Genomic DNA, 20,470 nt, shown 5'->3' with positions numbered 1-20,470 from the left:
ATTTGGTTGTTGCCATTGTTTTATTCTGAACCATGAATGGAATGCAGAAAATACATTATCTGCCCATTGAATTACTGTAGCAGAGCTCCCAAATAATCTCACCACTGCCTCTGTTTAATAAAGGCTCAGAAATCAAATCCCAAACCACAATTCTCCGTCTTGACTGAGAGAGTTCTGCATATTGTGACCTGTCATCTCTGCAGGCTGCAGTCTCTTCTCTGGTCTTCTTGCCTCAGAGCCCAGGTTTTACCCCTCAAAAAATAACCTGGTCCACTTAGTTCTCCAAGTGTATTAATGCTACTTACCTTTTGCATTAAGAGTGCAAATGTGGAAAATGAAAACAAACTGAAAATCTCATGATAAAAAAAATCAGTTTGCCATCTGTAAAGATTCTGTGTGACTTCATTAAGGATTTTCTTATTTACTGGGAAAGCAATGGGAAAAGCAAAACTTAGCAGGGGGTTCCATCTTTTCTGTTTTCATTAAGATATTTAAACAAGCATGTGATGCAGAAACAGCATACCAACAGAAAATGTCTTACCATGTACTCCTAAGCAATGGCTTGGATGTCTCCAGAAGTCCTGTTCTCTCACCTTGAAATTCCAAGTTTTCAGCCACAGAAAACTTTCGCCCATACCTAGATTAGGAATAAGCATATTAATGCAAACTACCAAAACTTTTTCAATCAGAATTTCTTTGATCATTCCAGAGTTTTCAATATAAACTTACTTCTACAAGTACTTTAAGCAGTGTGTAAGAAGGTGTCCTTAGCTGGGTTCTGGTGCAGCACAATTCTAAGCCTGGACTACGACAGCACCTCTAGCACTGCAGGAGGGAACCAGTGTGGTTAATTCAGGCTGTGACAAGGCCACCATCATCACATATGTGCAACCAGCCCAGCCAAGCACCAGCATTCTTGCATTAGGGAATCCAGGGTGCCAGATCCCTGTGCAGAGTGGCTGGGAATGGTCTGCAGGATGAGTCCCTGCCTCCACCCTGGCTATAGCCACAGTTCAGGCTGTCCCGACAACCTTGCAGCTGCTTGCTGGCAATGTTGTGGGGCAGTGATTCAAGAGGGAATGGAGGTGCCATGGCACATCAAAACCTAGCAGCCAGCAGCAGGGTTGATGGAAAGGAGATGCTGTGCTTGCCAACAGGACCCATCTTCTCAGCTACCAAATAGTCACACTGCAAATCTCAACTGTATTTTGAGACAGTTTCAACCAGAGATATTTGATGTGATAGATAAAATTCGCAGGGGCTGGCCTCCAGCAAAGCAGCAGTCACAAGAGAAATCATACAACCATCTGGCTGGCTGAATTTTGACATAGCATGTGGAATTCTGGAGAAGTCCCAAAGCATTAGAGAAACCTCAGACTAGGGGAACAAATCAGATTCAATTCTACACATCTCCCAGTTGCCTCATGGTCATTAAAGGCAAGAGTGTGCAGGCTTGTCACACAGACACTGAAACACTGCTCCAGTCTGGGTCCCTGGGAGACTCCAACATCAGCAGCATGAAGAGTCTAACAGACACCTGATCAATCTGACAGAACAGGGAAGACAAGGTGTAAATTACATCCAGCTATTGATTTAGCTCCATACAAATTTCACTCTAGTTACAGAAACCAAAACAAACAACACTATAAATGTGCACTGTGTACACCCAGACTCAAACAATTGCTGTTGATGAGAGCAAATGGTGACTGAGGCAAAGGTAAGCCAAAGAATAAAATATCCTTTTGTATCTGCACTGCCTACTAATGTGTTAAACCTTCTTTCACTTGTTTCTAGCTCTCCCTCCAAGGAAATTCATGTTAGAAAACAAATAGCCAGATGAACAAACAATAACTTATATGGGAGGAAAAGCCAAGCCATTTGAACAAAGAATGGGAGAACAACAGTACATGGTTCCTGATAAACAACTGTGTAAGTCAGGAAAGACAGTTTAGTCTTGAAGAGCTCTCAAGAGCCTGTACTAGTAGCAGAAGTCAATGAGGGACAGTGCTGAAATTTCTAGATTGCATATAGAGAACTGCAGTAGAATGTTAAATTCAATGCATGCCTAATGGAAGACTTGGATTAATCATCTGAATAAAAATAACACAGTTAAAATGCTTGTTGTGATACTGCTGTCTTCCTGAAAATGTTAGTATGACTTGTTTGTTTTAATCACTACCTAAAATACATTTTTGCTTTACTTGCAAATGCCTTTTCATGCACAGAATCCAACAGCAAGTTATTTTCCATTGCCAAGTGTGCTCTCAAAGACAGTTTTCCAATCAATGTCACTAAGGACAAGCCATGACTGTAAATTCATCCAGCTTTCATTTTTCCTCGATACTTCATTTTACACATTTCAACACACTGAGAGGCACCAAGGCTCCACTGAGGCAGCAGAACAGTGCTCAGTGCCAAGCATCCATCACGGCCTGGGATTAAATGTCCAGAAGCAATACGGAGTTGGTCTGTCATACAAAAGTTATTAGTTCTCAAATATTACATCTTGTGAATGATACAAACCCTCCATGCAGATTAAATTGCCAGTGTTCATCTCAACCTTTGCCTTCATTCTAGCAGAGTGATTTTGTTCCATGAGGCCCCCTGGTAAAAAACACCACTGTTTATGTTTTTCCTGAATTTAAGTTTTTCCATCATTTAACAGCTTTTGCCTTAATGGCCTTTGGGTTTTAGTTCAGTTAACATATGTAAAGAAAATATTTCAGAGTTCTTAAGCAGCATCTTCTTCTCATCTTAGTTTAGGCCTTGCTGTATCACTTGTTATTTATATGATATCTAAGGAAAAATATAGCTCTGTATGAAGCTAAAGAAAATGTTTCAAATGTCATTTTAAGGCATCAGAAAATATTGTTTTCTCCATGCTTTCGTGTAAAAATACTATTTTACCATTCTGTATTCTAAGTTCTCTGCCCAAAGTCAACTGTGTTACAGGATCACAGGAATGGTGAGCAGGAGGGACAGCTGGAGGTGATCATCCTTTAGCCCACTCTTCCCCAAACTAAACATGTGCCTTCCTTGAGGACTTTGACTCCTCATGGAATATGTGATCCAAGTCCCCTGCCACCATGATGGTACGGACTCTGTGCTTCAAGCTGATTTCTCTCTCCCTTTTGCCTCTATTTCTGTAATGATGTTGCCATGGACACCCCAGCATTTATAGCTTACTTCAGTTACAAGACATAATTTTTACATTTTAATTTACTCACAACCAAAACCATTTTACAATAACTGAAGAAAATAAAAAGGAGGAAAATTGAGCAGAGGTCATGTTTCACTTTAAAAAGGCTGGCCATTTCCAGGTTCTGTCATACTTGCAGTGAAACCATTAATCATCATAAACTCATTTTGTCGAAAAGCAGAGGTAATACATTTTTCCATGTAAATCACTTTATTGCCATGACAGAATGATGTCAGAGAATCAAAATAGGTGATATAATAAATTTTCCTTTTAGAACATTGTTTAGCACTAAAGGTTATGGGGGGCAAGGGAGGGGAGAGAGGGGACAAGATTGATGTCAGCTGCTAAAGAGTAAAATTTGATTTTAATTCTCATTAAATAGACCTAAATACTGTATTGACACAGACTGAGAAAATAAACACACAGCTTAAAAATGGTGCAGTAACAACCCAAAATCTTTCTAGAATAAAAATCAGGCTCCAGCTAATAGTTTGTAAAAGATTATTAAAATAATAATTAATTTTGCAGGTTTTAATTTCTTCCCTTTTTTAAGTACAGGTTTTGACATTCAGGGTTTCATGTTCACCATTTGTACAGGCACATATAGTTGAACACATACAAACTGAAATTAGCTTGGCATCTAATTTGGCTGTGTGCATAAGAATCCTCAAACAAGGAAGCAGCAGTACAGGAGAGAAATAGAATTGTATTTCTCCCCCTCCAAAAGCAAGAAACCTTGTCTGAATTACAGCCTCTACCTTAACCAAAATGCAACTGTTTTCTGAAATCCTGCAGCAGCCTGGTACAACAATAATATGTATATGGCATCACAGAAAAGGACTGGGACCAAAGCTAAAAGTCAAAGCTATTACTCTCCATTTTTCTCTGTAGGATTTCAAGTCAAGGTTTGGAAGAAATTACCGATTCTGGTTTGATTCAAACCTTTTGTTTTTCTAGTCACTCTTTTTTATTCCTTTGGAGAAAACATGAAAAACAAACTGGGGAAACAGCTGAAAATCTGTTTCCCACAGCTTTAATCCCTCCCCCTTGCTGTAGCCATGGAATGATAAGCACAGCCCTGCTGGGTGAGGCAGAGCAGTTCTCTTTCCACACAGCTGATCTAATCCGAGGTGTGCAGCAGCCCACACAGAACAGCTGCAATGAAAAAGCAAGTCCCTTTTAAAAACATCCATTTCCTACACAGATAAATGGAAGGCTGGATAGCCCCTCAGCATTCATCCAGCTCTTAAAACGGGTCCCACAGGGCTGAGGCTCTTTCAGCTTCACAGTCAGCAACTTCAAAGCCAGGTTTTTGTACATGAGACTTTTATATTTTAACTTAGAAATTAGACACCCTGAAGAAACAAATACCATAATGCAGAATACCTGCTTTAGGCAAAAGAGAACTAACCCTCAAAAGTATGGATTTGTTCATTATTTGTTCCTAATGATGTTCAAATTACAACACCTGACTCCAAAGGAGAAGCAATTTGGTTGGGGCAGTTTATTTCTGTAAAATGTAAAATTTCAGTACAATGTTATGCACAATAGTTAACACAAATGTTTTAATTACCCATTTCATCCAGAAGCACAACACACAGTCCTGTGACATGGCCTGACTTGGCCTAGGAGGTCACTGCTGCATGAATGGGGGTGGTCTCCAGCACTCCAGAGCTGAGCCCTGGTGCTCATCCAGCACTGCCATCACTGTGACAGTGCCATCCTCAACCTGACAAGAAGCTGCCTGAACAGAGGCACCTGTCAGGAACTACAAACTCCAAGGAAAGCACAGGGCAGTGTGGATGGAAGCACGGCAGGAGGGCAGGGTGTTGAGACCTCTCATTTTCAGAGGCAGTGACCTGTTTGGCCAGCTCAGCTGCTCATGCAAGCAAAGCCTTATCTCAGCCTTGACCCATAACTTTCAGTTTCCTTCTCTGCTGTAAAAAAAAAAAAAAAGAAAAGAAAAAAATAAAAAAGAATGAAAAATCTATGTATATATTTTAATAGATCCTCTAACTAATGTGATTTATTACAGAAGGGCAGTTTCTTTTTTTCTAATTCTTGTACCATTCATGTTTATTAATTTTTATTCATCTTGATTAGCTCACCAATTTAAATTTCTCTAGATGGGCTCTGAAATACATTTTTGGGGTAGGGCATATAACTAGCATGACCTTGCACCAGGAAAATCTCAGTACACAGTATAGGGGGAAAAAAAACAAAACAGGAAACAAACCAAACCAAAAACCAAAACAAAATGAAAAAAACACCAAACTAAACAAATATTACCAGTAAAGCCTCGTGAATACATATAAAATAAAAGAAAATAAATAAAATTAAAAGAAAATAAACAAAAATCTTTTTCCATATTTCTGCATACTGTCCAGGAATCCTACTGCCTCCCACATCACACATCAAAATTAAAACCAACCACCTTGGGGACAAAAAAAATCTTATTTTTCCCTCTCTTCTTATCCTCATAAAGGAAGACTGTATTTCCATATTGTACTTGCATGCCAGCCCACTGATCATGACAGCAAAGCAAAATCAAATGAAATAGCCTTGCCCTGTTCTGACAGGTATGACACAGCCTCTGTCCTTCTGATGAGCTTCATTAATTTCTCAATACTGGTACAGAGGAAAGGAAATAGATTGAAGTGCAGTATCAAGGGGTTAATCTCCAGCTGCACACTGGTTCCCTGGCATCTTGGAGGATGCCACATTATATGAGACCAACCCTTGGCAGCAATCAGTCAGGATCTGGGTGGTATAAATCTATACTGCTGACTCCCAAGAAACTCAGAATCAGATCCAAAAAAATTGACTCAATTATGAATTCCTCTCACTAAAACATTTAAACTCAAGCACTGCATTCTCAAGTGCTGTTTCCCTGCATGACTCCCTTTATCAGCTCATAGATTTTTCCTATTCATTTCTCTTTCTCTCACTGCAAAAACTACCATTAACTTTTCCAAAGTTTGCATTGTTCTTTCCTTTCTATATTCTCCCTGCTCAGGCAATGCTTGACTTCTGTCTTTCAAAAAATGTTCTCTTCTGGTAATGTGAGGCCGACCACTCCAGGCTATTTAATTAGTGTTTAGGACTTAACTTATATCTGGATGCCCAATTCTCTTAAAGCATACAGTATTTTCTAGATAAACAGTAAAATCTTCACAATTTTTCCCCCTAAAATGGCACCCTAACTGTGTTCCATTATTTTTCATGCTCTTTACCTTTCTGCCCCTTTTAAGAAAATATAAAATATAATTCAGTAATTGAAACAATGATTAATTTCAGCAATATGTTAATGTCACATTTAAATGGCAATGACAGTGATAACATAAAAGAAGAGAATTGCATGCAGACATTCTCCAGGTTGCATTCAGTGCAGGAACAGACTGTAGCTGTCAACTTTGTGTTTACTTCAAAAAACTGAGTAGTCAAACTTCTGTACTACTTCATGTTGATAAAGAAAGCGTGGGCTTTTAAGTAATACTGAGGCCTCTCATCCTCTAAAGCCATGCTAAAAGCTGACAAATTAAAACTGCCAGCTATCGATATATTAAATTCCTTCTAATTCTCTCAACCTACTACATGTAGAAATCTTTTTTTTTTTCTTTAAATCCTTGTATATGTGTCTCTCTCTAATAATTTCTGCCCAGTGCACTGTGGTAAGCCAAAGAACAATGTTAAGCAATTTACAAAACTGTTCTATGCAGCATTTGCTGAAGTAAAATTTTCTCTTTTTTCAACCATCCCAGTGGTTGCACTGCAGAATTGCTCTACCCATTTCCCTCACAGGTGTCAACATGCTGATATCTTACTTAAATTCTGCAAGGGCACCATCTGCCCTATTTTTGAGCTATGAGGCTGAAATATTCTTTATTCCAAGACAAACAGGAGGTGGTTTAGAGAAAAGAATGTAAATTTTGTGGGAGAGGAGGGAACATGGACTAGGTTTCACTTGCTTGAAAAATTCTGTTGCACTCCAAAGAAATAAAGCAGACCTCAAAGGAGTCTTGGTCAAGCACTGAACCTCTTGTTCAGATGCTTAACCTCTACCAGCAGAGCTGCCACAATTTACACGGGGGATCTTCCCAAACATGTCTCTCCACACAAAATGCTACCTTTAATAACTATTTTCCTCGTCAGTAACAGTAATGCATCAGACCTTTTATATGTCCACTCTCTCACCTTATTCATCACCTCCTGAACAAGGCACTGGAGTTTTTAATACACATGTATGGAAACTGGTACAGCAATGTTCATTTCCATTGCCTGTTTACCCTTTCCTCCACAAACACATTCATCTGTCTTTCACACTGCATTATGGACAAACTAAAACAAAACCCTTCCAGGCCTGTCTGCAATGCCACTTCTTAGCACTCTTCTTTTCATCCTTTTTCCAGGATCTACCCTGACAGCTCCTGCAATGTCCTGATTGTAAATACATGGAGGGTCTGCAGCAATTTCCATTATTTGTGTAGCACTCAGATCTTTTCATTAAAAAGATAAAATCTGACAAGATGCAGCTGTTTACCCAGCTGACTTAAAAAAAACATTGTTTTCTCTGCCTTTTACTACATTAGCACTCCACAGCATCTCCAAGTGTATCTTGTAACAACTCTTCCCATCGTAAACACTGAAAGGGTTCTGGTCAGAGCCCCCAGTGCACTGACAGGTCTGGGTCTTGACAAGCCTGACCAGCCCCACCTGCAGCTTCCACACACTCCTGTAGCTGCTCCTGTGGGCTCAGCAGCATTATTTAAACCCAGCCCAGGGCTAGCAGCCTTTGTCTGGCCTGAGCTGCTGTTGGTTTCTGCCTCTGCCATAGCTGTGGATTCTCTTGAACTGAACCTCTGGGCTGGCTTGACCTGGTGAGTTTTGCAATGCCCTTGATTTGACAGGGCTTTGAGGTCTGTGGGCCCTGACTGTGGGGGACACTGCCCTGCCCTCCCAGCTCTGTCCCCTCCATCTCCTCTCCCACCTCACCAGCCCTGAGGAGCAGCCAGGGCTTACTGCTGCCTGCCAGCCTTGTAGCATGGACTGCTACCCAAATCTTCTGTTGCAGTGAGGATTTTTGGTCCCCATTTTAATATGGGCCATTAAAAATTACTTCCCAGGCAATGAGTTAGCAAAGCAGCTTGACTGCAGTGTTAAAATCAGGCTTTCCCTGGAAGTGACAAACTTATGCTGTGTTTGTACAGAGTGGAACATCAGGATCTAGCAGAGGCACAACCTTAGTATGAACAAACAGCAACACAGCTTTGGAAATGCAAAAAGAAAGTAGCTTAAAAAACTGCTGTTGAAATGTTTTCTATTTAAAAATATATCTACAAATAGGAGAAACTGCAAGTGCTCTGTTATGTAAGCACTGTTTTTAAGCAAAGCTCAAGCTGGTGGTACTGAACTGCATTGTTAGCATCAGAGAAAAACTGTCACTGTCTTCTTACATGGACTGAATGCAGATGAATCACATTTAAGATAAGTCATAGTTGATTTTATTTTGTCCTGTGGCTTCATCTAAGATATTCATAGATTGAAGATTATCCTGTGCTGAACTTGCCAAATTTCTCACATTGAATCTACTGGCTGCCAGAATGACATGTAAAACCAGTGTCCTGCACCACAGGGCAATATTTGTCAGAGACCTATCTTTGCCTCTTAACTAGTCATTTCAATAATAAGGATCATTTTCAAAAACCATAAGAGAATGCAGAGGTAGATATTCTACCTGAGAAAGCTGTAAAATTTTCTAAGAGCAGATATCTGACTGCAAGAGTGCTGGAGCATGTGCTGAAAAACCCCCTGCAGACTGCTGCTGCACTGGCTTTGACTTGGTTTTGTTTAAATTTCAATTTTGTTTTATTCAGTCTTATTGAAAAAGTCTCAAATTACAGAAGGTGTGAATCCACTCATGCCTAGGGAAGCTATGAAGACTGTGGAAGTACTGGGATGTCATTATTTCCAAGAGCTGATCCTTTGTGTCTCAGACTATCCCTCTATCTTGCAATAGATTCATTACTCACACATGTACTTGCATTTGTCTTGCTTGTACTTCTGGTGTATAGGTAAGCACATTAGGATGACAAACTGATCAAAAGAGAGACATCTGTGTTTGGGTTTTTTTTTAAAGAAGGAAAAACAAGTCACCTAACTCACATTTTAGTCATACTCTGCAAACAATTTTTCTATGAGTCCTCGAGAGACTGGAGTTTTCCACAGTATGCCTTTTTCCATGGTTATTTTTGGCCATGGTTGCTGGGTTTGCTCTATCAAGAGGACAAGGAGGAGAAAAGCCTGGCTGGCCCCAAGTTCTTGGTGGGTTCTTTTAGAAGTTCTCAATGTCACCTAGAATCATTCTTACCATTAATTCTCCTGGGCTGAAATGTGAAGCCAGCTACAAACTGATTTAGGAGTTGTGCAAGTTTTGCAGTTGAAGAGTGGTGAGATCTTATGCTTTCTAATTTGCTTTAGGGTTTTTTTACAGAAAAGCAATAACACAACATATTTTATACTTGACATACACTATCACTATAGCTCTGATGCCTGAGAGGAAGTATTGTAAATAAATGTTCAAAGGAAAATCCTTTAAATGTGGTTATTTCTGATTGGCTTTAATCTGCTACAATTGCTTCAAAAAATAAAATTCTAACCTCAGTCACACAAAGACTGAAGCCTTGCCCTCTCCATTAGCATTTTAAAAATTTTAACTTATGCAGTGAGGAACAGGAATGCCTTTCTTAAAGAAGCTCTGTTCCAGGATTTCACAGCTGTTTCTGGGTCCAAAGGAAGCATTAATGTGAGAGGGAAGCAGCCAGTGCTGCTGCAGCTGGGAACTGCCAGGAAGGTGGCCCTGTGGTAGCACTAAATTTTGATTTCATTGAAATATACAGAATTTAATGTCAACATCCAGCTGTCCTTTGCAAAGGCAGGAGTGAGGCTGTTTTATGGGACTATTTAACTTTTTCCTTTTTTTTTTTTATGAGGCTACATATCTTACTCATACACCCCTATTAAGTCCTGTTGTTAATCAATGGTATTTCAGTAAGAATATATATTCCATCCCAAGTGTTATTAAGAAGATGCCAAAAGAAAATCATTGCCAACTTTGCAATCCAAGGATTTTGGCAAATCTTACTAAACAGAGAAAATGTTCAGCCTTTCATCTCTCCCTCTCATATTTTCACTTTAGCTAGTATTCTTTTAGAATTTTTTCTTTCAGAACTGTGCTAGTAACCTGTAGCAAAGCATTCCTCGTGTTAGAAAGTTTGGGGCATATTGACAGTGATTAAAACCACAATTACTAAGACAGAAGAACTTTACAAAGAAAAGTACACCAGAATCATCTTCCTCCTCTTCCCTAGAAAACACCAGCATGATTTACAGAAACAAATCCTGGTTTAGAACTGGAATTTGGAGGTTTTAAGCTGCACACTTTTATTGATGAAAAGAAACTTTAAATGTAAGCTGGTTGTAAAATAAAGTCATACCACTAACTGAAATACAGGACAAAAGTTAATTATGACAGCAGCTTGCATTGCCACAGGCAGCAGAGTTTAGCAGAGAAGTAACATGGGTGCTATGACACAGGAAAAAAGTGATAGGTCTGAGTACAAAAGATCCCTGTGTTATGCAAAGAGAATTTAAGAGGCAGAAAAACTTACTGGGAGAAGTAAACAGTTTCCAAATGTGTGGTGCTGTAAGCAGAAATGTTAAGGATCATGGTGCCATAACTAAATCAGGAGTTTTGTGTACAGAAGGGTTCATGAGTGTGGCCTCCAACTGATTTGTGCCTGAGCTGATTGCAGGCTACAAATGAAGCTTTTTCCGCTCTCAGGGCCTTTAATATTCCCTTCTTCCACATCTCTTACCCTCCTGTGGTTGAGTTCTCTTTTACATAATAATACAAAAGTTTTCACACAGGATCCAAACTGTGACTGTCATCTTTCTCTTCTCCTTGTCTACCCAGCTTTTTTACAAACCTAGAAAAAACTTAATCTTAGAGGCAAGTTATGTCTCTGTTAAGTTCAGCTGAATGATGCCAGTGCCTTCTGAGTGTCTTAACTGAGGGCAGTCACTGAGATAAGACTGCATAGACTGGTTTTCCCTAGGAAATCAGGCTAATAAGGACAGTACTAAAGGAGCTGGAGAACTTCTTTTTGCCCCCTTATGTAAAGTGTTCCCTTTATTTTCAGTCACATGGAGGACTAAGATATTGGCATTATCTTATTATGAGGGTTGGTTAATACATTTTTGTGTTACCACGATCCAATAGAGTCTGAAGTCTACTGCCCATTTTTTTAGGCAATGAGTGTGAACATTCTTAGTCCAAGCTGCTGGCAGGCCTTTTTCCTGGAGGCTAAATGGCATCTTTCCAAATTGGATGCTGGCAGAGATTTGGCTGTGCTTAGACCCGTGGGATTTACTTCTTTTCGTATTTCCAAGTCATTAAGCAACAATAAAATCTTTATGGCATTTATGCATTGAATTTTATAACCACTGATCTAGTAGTATGATGATAAGATTGGTTTATAATGTCTCAAAGTTTGCTATCACATGCTGCATTACTTTGCAACCTGTGTGTCAACAAACACTAGGCTTGACAGAGTGACAACAGGTACTCTGTATATTCCAGGTGTGGGACCTTCCCACATCAGGACAGGCTGTGTGGTTTGAGCCCAGTCACCACCATAAATGCTATCAGCCAACAGAGTACCTACTGCAGATGTTTTTAAGCTTGTTTTAGAAAGGTTGGAATAATGCAGTAATATCTAAGACCAACTGAAATATCTCTGTAGCCAAGGTAGCAAAGTTTTGATTTACACCAACTGCATAGCAAATTCAAGAAATAATGCTAGGGAACACAAGTGACAAATGATTCCATTGTCAATTCCAGAGTTCAAAAGTCAGTACAGAAATAAGCTTCTCATCTGCCTCTCCCTAGTGCCACTTGTGCAAGTCTGAAGCAGTTAAAAGATTCTGCATTTGGAATTTGTCTAAAGTTACTTAAAAATGTTTTTAAAATAACAGTATTAACTATTTTACACATCTAAATCAGATATGTACTACATAATAAACAGGAAGCTTTCCTTTACTTCAGCCCATGCACTTCAGTGCAGAGACAGAACACAGAATTTGCAATCTCTGAATGCTCAGCCATTAAAGTAAACAGGGGACACATTCAAAACTAGGTCCATTTGTCAGCCTGACAGCAGATGGAAGATTTCTGCATGCAAAATATAGGAGCATCTGGCTATCAAGGATATTTAAGACCTTACCTATTGATCTCTTTCATCTGTTTAAATTAATTCAAGATGTTAAGATGCCAAAAAATGGTGATTAAAGATCCCATGTGTATAAAGCTCAAATCCCAATAAGCAGTAAGGAGAAGACAATACAAATACTACAAAAGAAAACCAGCAGCAAAGCTCCCAAATAAGTTATTATAATCCTGGAAACACCAGAAACCTGACTGCCAGAAATGGAGGACAGTATGGCTTATTAACTGAGAGAGAGACACACACAGAGAAAATGCATTTTGTTATTTTGTCAAGAAGGACTTTAAGGAAAACAAAAATCATTGCAAGGAAAGGTAAGGAACTAGAAGGGGAAAAAGACAAAACAAAAAAAGAGACAATATTGCTTACAAATATAGGCTGGTGTTACCTCTCTAACAAGGACCTATAGGCTCTGCAAAACTCAGGCTTCACATACTAAATACCTGAAGCAGATTCCTTTAAGTTCAGAAATTTAGCAAGTAATTCATTTAAATGAGAAATGTTCAAGACCAGATTGGATGGGGCCCTGAGCAACCTGGTCTAGTGGAAGGTGTCCCTGCCTGTGGTCATGGTGTTGCAACTCATTCATCTTTAAGGTCCCTTCCAACCCAAACCATTCTTAGAAACCGGAGGGCTGTGCAATGTAACAAACATGTATTGCTACACTAACTAGGTGACTTAGGGATAAAAGGCTTACCTTACCTTTATTTATTTTAAGAGAGTGGGACAAAAGTCCCCAACATCACCTCCCTTCTTCTAGAAACAACTGAAGTATAGCAAGGGCACTATCTTTTATCCTGTGCCTTTTTTGTCTTTTTGGTACTAGCAGGAATTTTGTGACTTGAAAATGAGATGTAAATAGAACTAGCTATTATTCTATGTCAGGAGCAGAGAGAAAGCATTACAGGAGAATCCATCCACACTAGAAGCCAAACTAAATTAAGTCCTGACCTGTAACATGCTGGCATGCTATCTGAATCTGTCTCTGTGCCAGCCAGACTCAATGTCAACTCTGCAGACTAAATTCAACTATTAAAAAGTATGTTTATCTACAGAAAAGAAGGAAAGCAACACACAATGGCTGCTTACATTGCTAAGTTTATTGAAAAGTAATAAAGCATTATTTCAGCAGAAGAAACACCATTAAGACTGAATAATACATAACTGTAAACAAACCACGAAGAAAGAGCAGCAGCCATTTCCAATCAAAGCTGTAATTCTGTCTCATCTTTTTAAGGTCATGCAGGTGTCACTCCCACAATGAGACCTATTACTCATTTTAGGGCTCTGCCTGGGTGCAGTGTGGGGACTGAGGTCACAAGCCAAAACAGCAGAGGAAGAAGAGGAGGAAAGGTTTATTTTAGTTGTGGTTCATTTTAGTTGTTGGGGTTTTTTTGAGAAGCCTTTGACTAAATGTTTTGAATAATTTTTCTAAAACCACTAAAAACTGTTACAATATGATTGAGCAGCACTGTAAGTGGGACACATAGTTTAAAATCTATTAATCCATGATAGATCTTGTCCCCCTTTTCCTGACTGCCACTTCAGTGGAGCAGACCAGGAAAGGTCTATAGTGACAAAAGTTAAGCCAGCATATTCTGTGCAATCTGTATTTCACTGTCATCAAATGTGAATGCAGCCATCTCATATCGTGGGGATTCATAGCTCAGAGAAAAACCTCAGAGGAGACAAAATCACAAGGAAAAACCTTCATCCAGAGATCATTTAGACAAAGCCTGCAGCATCAGAAGACCAGAAAGTCAAGTGTGTGCTGAACATTGTGTCTTTTTTACAGCAACTATTTATAAATGGGAAGACTATAATGAATTTCCCTAAAACGTCCCTTTTTTTGACTAACTCTTTTTTTTACAGGCTAGTTCACAAATAAAATATCAAAAATTGACAAAGGAAACAGAGAGAAGCTGAGAATTACTGATTAACAGGTAAGAAATAAGACATTTAAAAGAACCTTCTGGTTCCCTGACACTTTATCCATTGTCAGAAAAACACACACACAAAAAAATAGACCTTTTCTTAAGGGTGAAGAAATTTAAATTTATTTATTTCTGAGCACAGGTCCTGTGATGACACATTAGCTTAAAATTTCCTCAATGAATATATCATTGATTTCAGCAATTAAAAAAAATTAATCATTAAAATGTAAGGCATAAGTGAAAAGTCCATTTCATGATTTCAACAAAGCTCTTGGTGGAAGACAGAATATATAAATAGGTTCTAAAAAGAACCTATTTTGTGACAATAAAGGAAAAATTAAACAGCTTTACCAAGTTTATCTGCATTGAAGGTTGAAATGGCATGTGAACATCCAGCATAGGAATGATGAATCTATAGCTCAGCTTTAGAATTACTGCCAACTCCAAAGGAAAATTTAAATAAAAACCCTTCAGCTTCCATTTCCTGTGTAAGAAAAGTCAAGACATGGCTTCACCGAGTTTAAAAAGAAAAATAGGTCTGGACAAGAAGATCTAAGAGCACTATCAAGACACAGGTAGCAGCAGAGACCCAAAATATATTCCTTGGAAGTTCTAAGAAAGGATGTTTTTATTCAGGAGGGCACTTGATTATGCCTCTTTGGCCTGATCTCTCCTCAACTTGGGAGGGCTTATCAATTTTCAGAAGCAAATCCTGTAGGACTTTTGCCAGACATTAAGTCATATGCTCTTAACCCAAGTGTGCTGACAAGAATTTGGCACTAATACTAACATTCACCTGAAAAGTCCTTGTGAAAAATGCAGTGAGCAACGATTCTAGCAACTTTGTGGAAGGACAGATCACCTGCTATGTCACTAAGGTTATAGAGGATAAGGATGGTGTGTGGGGGGAGAATCATCACAATTTCTGGACAAAGGATGTATTGAGTTCCCTTCCCCCTGCCCTCAGCATAAATTTGGAGATCTGCCCTGAGAACACAATGCCTCAGGTACATCCAGAGAGATTAGAAGAACATAGAGTCAGTGAAGGATCTCCTCTATGTGTGCCATTTCTGGTCCACTTAAATGAGGATTGATGCATGGTGGCAAAACCCATGGAATAAGTACCACTTCATCCCAGGCTGGATAGCTCTGAGCTGAGTGGAACTGAAGACAAAGACTTTGTAGCACTGGCTGATCATCTTATTTTACAAAGGCTTTTCTTTTGGTGGCTGCACACAAGATTGTTTTTAAAGGATTAGCAGCTTTATTCTAAAGGGTTTAGATGTTACATCTATAAAGGAAAGGCACATACAAACAGCACAAATCAGCATTCTGCTTGTGTTATCCTCTTGTGTGTTGGCATTGGAAGGATTCGGTTTTAACAAAATCCCTAGAAACTGGAGGTAGGATTTTATATTCCTTTTCTATTTGGAGGAGTGAATACCTGCTTCTAATAGAGCAATAAATGACTTACTGCACCTGCAAAACAATGCCTCTCCTCCAGTGTAGATGTCTGTTAGGACAGAAACTTCATTGGGAGGAGAAAACAAAAATGTGCCAGCTGAAATTGCTACAAGGGAGAGACAGCAGCTCTTTCCCAGCAGGGATGTCAGTACGCAACAAGAATGAGTCATTATGATGCAGCTTGGTGATTCAGACAATTCAAAGCCACTCTGGGATGTCAGACCACCAACTTATTTTTGCTGTGTGTGAATCCATACAAAGATTGAAAGTATTCTCCAGCTCTTGATAGACTCCTATGTGTCTAACAACTTACCTGCAAGATATTTTATTTTCTAAATTTGTTACTGCAAATCTGGATTTAGACAACTTTTGCTCCTTAGTAAAATATCTGTATTTGTTTCAGATCATTCTTTATCAGGAAACCTAGAGGTACTATATAGTGAAAAAGAGCCTTAGGCAATTCAGACAAATATCCTGAAATTAGGAGTAGATAAGGACCAAAACCCAGAACCATTTTGTTGTTAATATTTTTTTTTAATTCACAGAGCTACACAAGAAGAGCTCTTCCTCTGAGATACAATGTAAGTCCAAAGCAACTGCTTTTCTTTCAGGTGAATAGGTTGAGAACAGTATGAATGTTTCTTTTATCCTCCTGTTCAAAGTATGATCACAACACCCTGCAGCTGATTTCGTGGCAGAACAAAATTAGCCTCTAGACATGGGCTAATCCCTCACTATTTCCTAATCTATTTTCACTAATAATTGCTATCATCTTTGAACAGAATGGGTGTATAAATAGATCAGCAGAGTTCAGGCAAACAGTAGCTATAAAAAGTGCTTTCTCATCATAAACAGTTCTAGTCATAACCCTACCAGAATATTCCTAAACCTACAACATCAGACAGAGGAAAGAATTTCCCACAGCCACAAAAGTAAGGCATAATTCTGCTGCTGAGAACAGTGGGAAAACCCTATAGGAAATTATTTTCATCCTACTTGCCACAGCAAACCTGGAAGAGGACTGGAATATGGTACCACTCACTGTACCATAGGATCTGAAAGACTGTACAGAAGTGAAAGTCAAAGCCTGATTTTATTAAGAGTTTTGCTTGTGGAAAGTAAGAGATTGTGAATGACACAGATTTCCTAATGTTTGTGGAGTCTAATGACTAACAACTGCAAGATGAATGAAAAATCACTTGAGTGCTGGTTTTACACAGAAAATTTGTTAGAAGAATGCTTTGGACATCTTCAAGGACTGTAAAAGAATGGATTGATTTCTTCCAAGTCTCTGGAAGCCTGCTCAGAACACGTCAGAGTTTCTCCTTTGGGCGGTCAGGAGAAGTAAAGAGCTAAGCAGCAGCAGTCATGGAGGACAGGGAAATGAGTCATCCTAATCCACTGTAATGATCTCATCAATCCTTCACCGTGTCAAGTTATAAATATATGGTAAATATTGACAAGTGTGTTGAGGCAGGTTTTGAAAGAGAACATTTATCTTATTGTTGCTCTTGCCAGGACAGATAATCCTCAAAGAAGCTAGTAGTTTCAAAGATTTAGGGAGAAACTCATTATAGAGAATATGAGAAATCATTTCAGTACAGGTTTTTGATTGCTGAAGGACATTGAGATCTACTGGTATTTTAAGTGTCAATAGTCTCTCTCCATCTACTTCCCTCCGCTATAATCTAATTCTTTATTTTACTAGAACCCTTTTCTTTCCAGCATTTGCAGTCAGATTTGCCCACCTCAAACTTTGGAGAACCAACAGCATCCCCAGTGATGTCCCATATTGTCCAAAATAACATTTGAAATTACCATAAAACATCAACTTCTCATAAATGTTGCACAAGTGATTATCCAAATTAAATTCACTAGAACAATTGGATTTCTGTCTTTTCCAGACACTTCCAGAATTTGAGGTATCCTTAACATTTCGTTCTTGTAACTTCTATTCCTCTACGATTATAATTCTATCACACTGCAAAGCTATGCTGAATTTTTACTTATACAAATTCAAACTGAGGTGGCAAAAGGTACTTCTCTGACATACGGGCCACCACAGTCCCAATCACTAAATACCTCCTCATCCAAAATACACATTTCAGAGAAGAGCAGAAAATACAGGAACAAACATTTTTGTGCCTGTGTTTAAAAATAGAGAGAAATTGCACCTAGTTTTCTTAGAAGTCCAAGCTAAGGGACATTTTGCAAATAGAAAACATCAAACTTGGTATTTGTGCTATTGGCAAAACTGTGAGGAATGGGAAATTTTAGGATATTACCTATATCTGGTATTTTCTGTTGATTCACATGGAATATTCTATATTAATATGACATGCCATATTTCATCCACAGAACTCACCAAATCTTACATATAAACCAGGAATGACCAATGGTCCTTATTTTCAAAGTCATGCACCAAATCTTACTGAAGTCAAAAGTCACAGAGATGCCCCAGATTTTGGAGGCCCAACATAAAAAGCATCACTGCGAGTGATTTTCAGGCACAATTGGTGCTGACGATATCCAAGAGCTTCGCTGCTCCCAGGTGACAGACAATAAATCAAGGATCCAGCTGGAATCTCCAGACCAGGAACTCGTCACCTCCCCGTTGTTTGCTGCCTGTCACAGTCCGTGTTTCTGATGAACTCACCCGTCTGGTGCCAGCACAGCCCCACAGGGATGACCCGGCAGGAGCACTGCAGCCACGGTGACCTGGTTGTGACACAAATGTATCCAAGAGCCAGAACTATTAACTCATTTCATTCAATGTGAGGTAATCTCAAAAACATGTTTCTGCTTACAGGTAACCATGCATATTCTATGTGCAAAAATATAATCATGTTTGGGGTGCACTGAAGAGATTAAAATTATCATGTAGTTTTAATAAAATATTCTACCTGTTTCAGCTAAAATTTATGTGTGATGTAGTGTGACTGGGACCAATTTTGTTTGGCTTTCTTTCTTCAGATTACCAAAGAGAATCCAATTAATGAGAACCATTTAATATATTTTAAATCTCACTTTCAATTCTTCTCTCCTTTTGAAGCTAGAAAAAAAAAAATTGTTCTATAAAAACATTAGACATCATAAAATAATGCTTCTGTATGAGCTCATATAAGAAGGCATTAAATACCTTGCAAATGTCTACTTGGGCAGATATGCTTATTTAATGAAAGAGTAATTTCGGAATTCTTTTGTTGAACAGTGAATTATTTCCACATAATCTTTGGTTTCTTCTAAAGGTCTACTTGGGCAGATATGACATGCTTATTTAATGAAAGAGTAATTTTGGAATTCTTTTGTTGAACAGTGAATTATTTCCACATAATCTTTGGTTTCTTCATCTGAAAACTTACAGATGTTATGTAGTTGAGGCAGAGCAAATTTCTGCTAACTAACAAGGTAATAATTACTTTTTTAAAGTTCAGATGATATATGTTCTGATATGACAAAAAGAAGAAAAAAAAACAGAGCAACATTTGCAAAATTGTCAGCAAATACTTATTCATGGACATCAGGAATGGCAATAGATTTTCTACTAAATGGCTGAATTTTAGAAAAACTAACCTATTACGAGTGGGAAGACTGCACCTCAAATATTAAAGCTGTATTTTACAGACAGAGTGAGTATTTACTGGAGACCTACTTCCTCTTTTTCCACTAATTTACTCATTCTGGATACCACACAAAAAGAGCTACAGTAATATTAATATATTAATATATAGTATTTTCCAAATGATTAATGAAGATTAATGTCAGCTTCTAGAAGAGTTGCCACAATACCAGAGAAGAGCTGTCCAGGGTTATTTGCCACTGGCCATGTTCTTAATTTACATTTGCAAAGAGAGGTTTGAACCACTTTCTTTTCCTGTAGCGCAGTGGCCCACACTAGCTGTTACAGCTTTATAAAGTTGTGAGGAAGAGAAGAATTCCCTAGCCTCTATTATTTTAGCACATTTGAAATGTAGCTTTTTTCCTCCACTTCTCTGAGTGCCCAGTGATTTTGTTCTTGGGGGTTTGGTGAAGGAAGAGTATAAGTTGGCCAAGTGGTCAGAGAGAGCCAGGGGATGCAGAGCTGCTTGGTGGGTGCAGTGAAGGAACCACAACCCAGGCCAAGCATCACGTCCGTGCCTGTGCCCGAGATATCTGCCAGGAGGGCGGAACAGCGCTGGAATAATTGCCGTTCTTTTGCCCTTGTCACCTGCAGACTGCAAGTCTAAGTTTATTCTTAAATTGTAAACTGGAAAGTGTAAAACTGGAAAAGCAGTAGATATGCTAGGAGCCTTCTGAGGACCCACCCTCCTGACAGTGAGGCCTGTGCATTAACTCAGCAAAATCCAAGAATATAGTTTGAACATTTAGCTGAGGCCTGCTGGGGCCACAAGCTTCCAACGAGCTTGAAGTTTGTGATACTGTAACAAAGGTGATGTAACCTTAAATACGATGAATCACAGAGTCCAGGTGGTTAGTGGGATATAACTTGACTGAACTGACAGAGCCAAAACAAGAAAAACTGATAGAATTCCCCATATGAGTCTTGCATCTCCCCTCCTCTCACCAGGTGCATCAAATGTCCTTAGAATTGC

The 20,470-nt window shown here is 38.9% G+C and overlaps 1 long non-coding RNA gene across 1 annotated transcript; it reads left to right on the top strand.

Moving 5' to 3' along the window:
• The first annotated feature begins 7,993 nt into the window (after positions 1-7,993).
• LOC120506898 lies at positions 7,994-18,869 on the top strand. Its single transcript, XR_005628626.1, has 4 exons — positions 7,994-8,076; positions 14,353-14,423; positions 16,424-16,459; positions 18,237-18,869. It is a non-coding gene; the product is annotated as an uncharacterized LOC120506898 (long non-coding RNA).
• The last annotated feature ends 1,601 nt before the right edge of the window (positions 18,870-20,470 follow it).

This window comes from Passer montanus, unplaced genomic scaffold, assembly GCF_014805655.1.
Source record: "Passer montanus isolate IOZ18808 unplaced genomic scaffold, ASM1480565v1 scaffold40, whole genome shotgun sequence".
NCBI classification, from domain to species: Eukaryota; Metazoa; Chordata; class Aves; order Passeriformes; family Passeridae; genus Passer; species Passer montanus.
The sequence above is the reverse complement of the archived record's forward strand: the minus strand, read 5'-3'. Positions and strand labels throughout refer to the sequence as shown.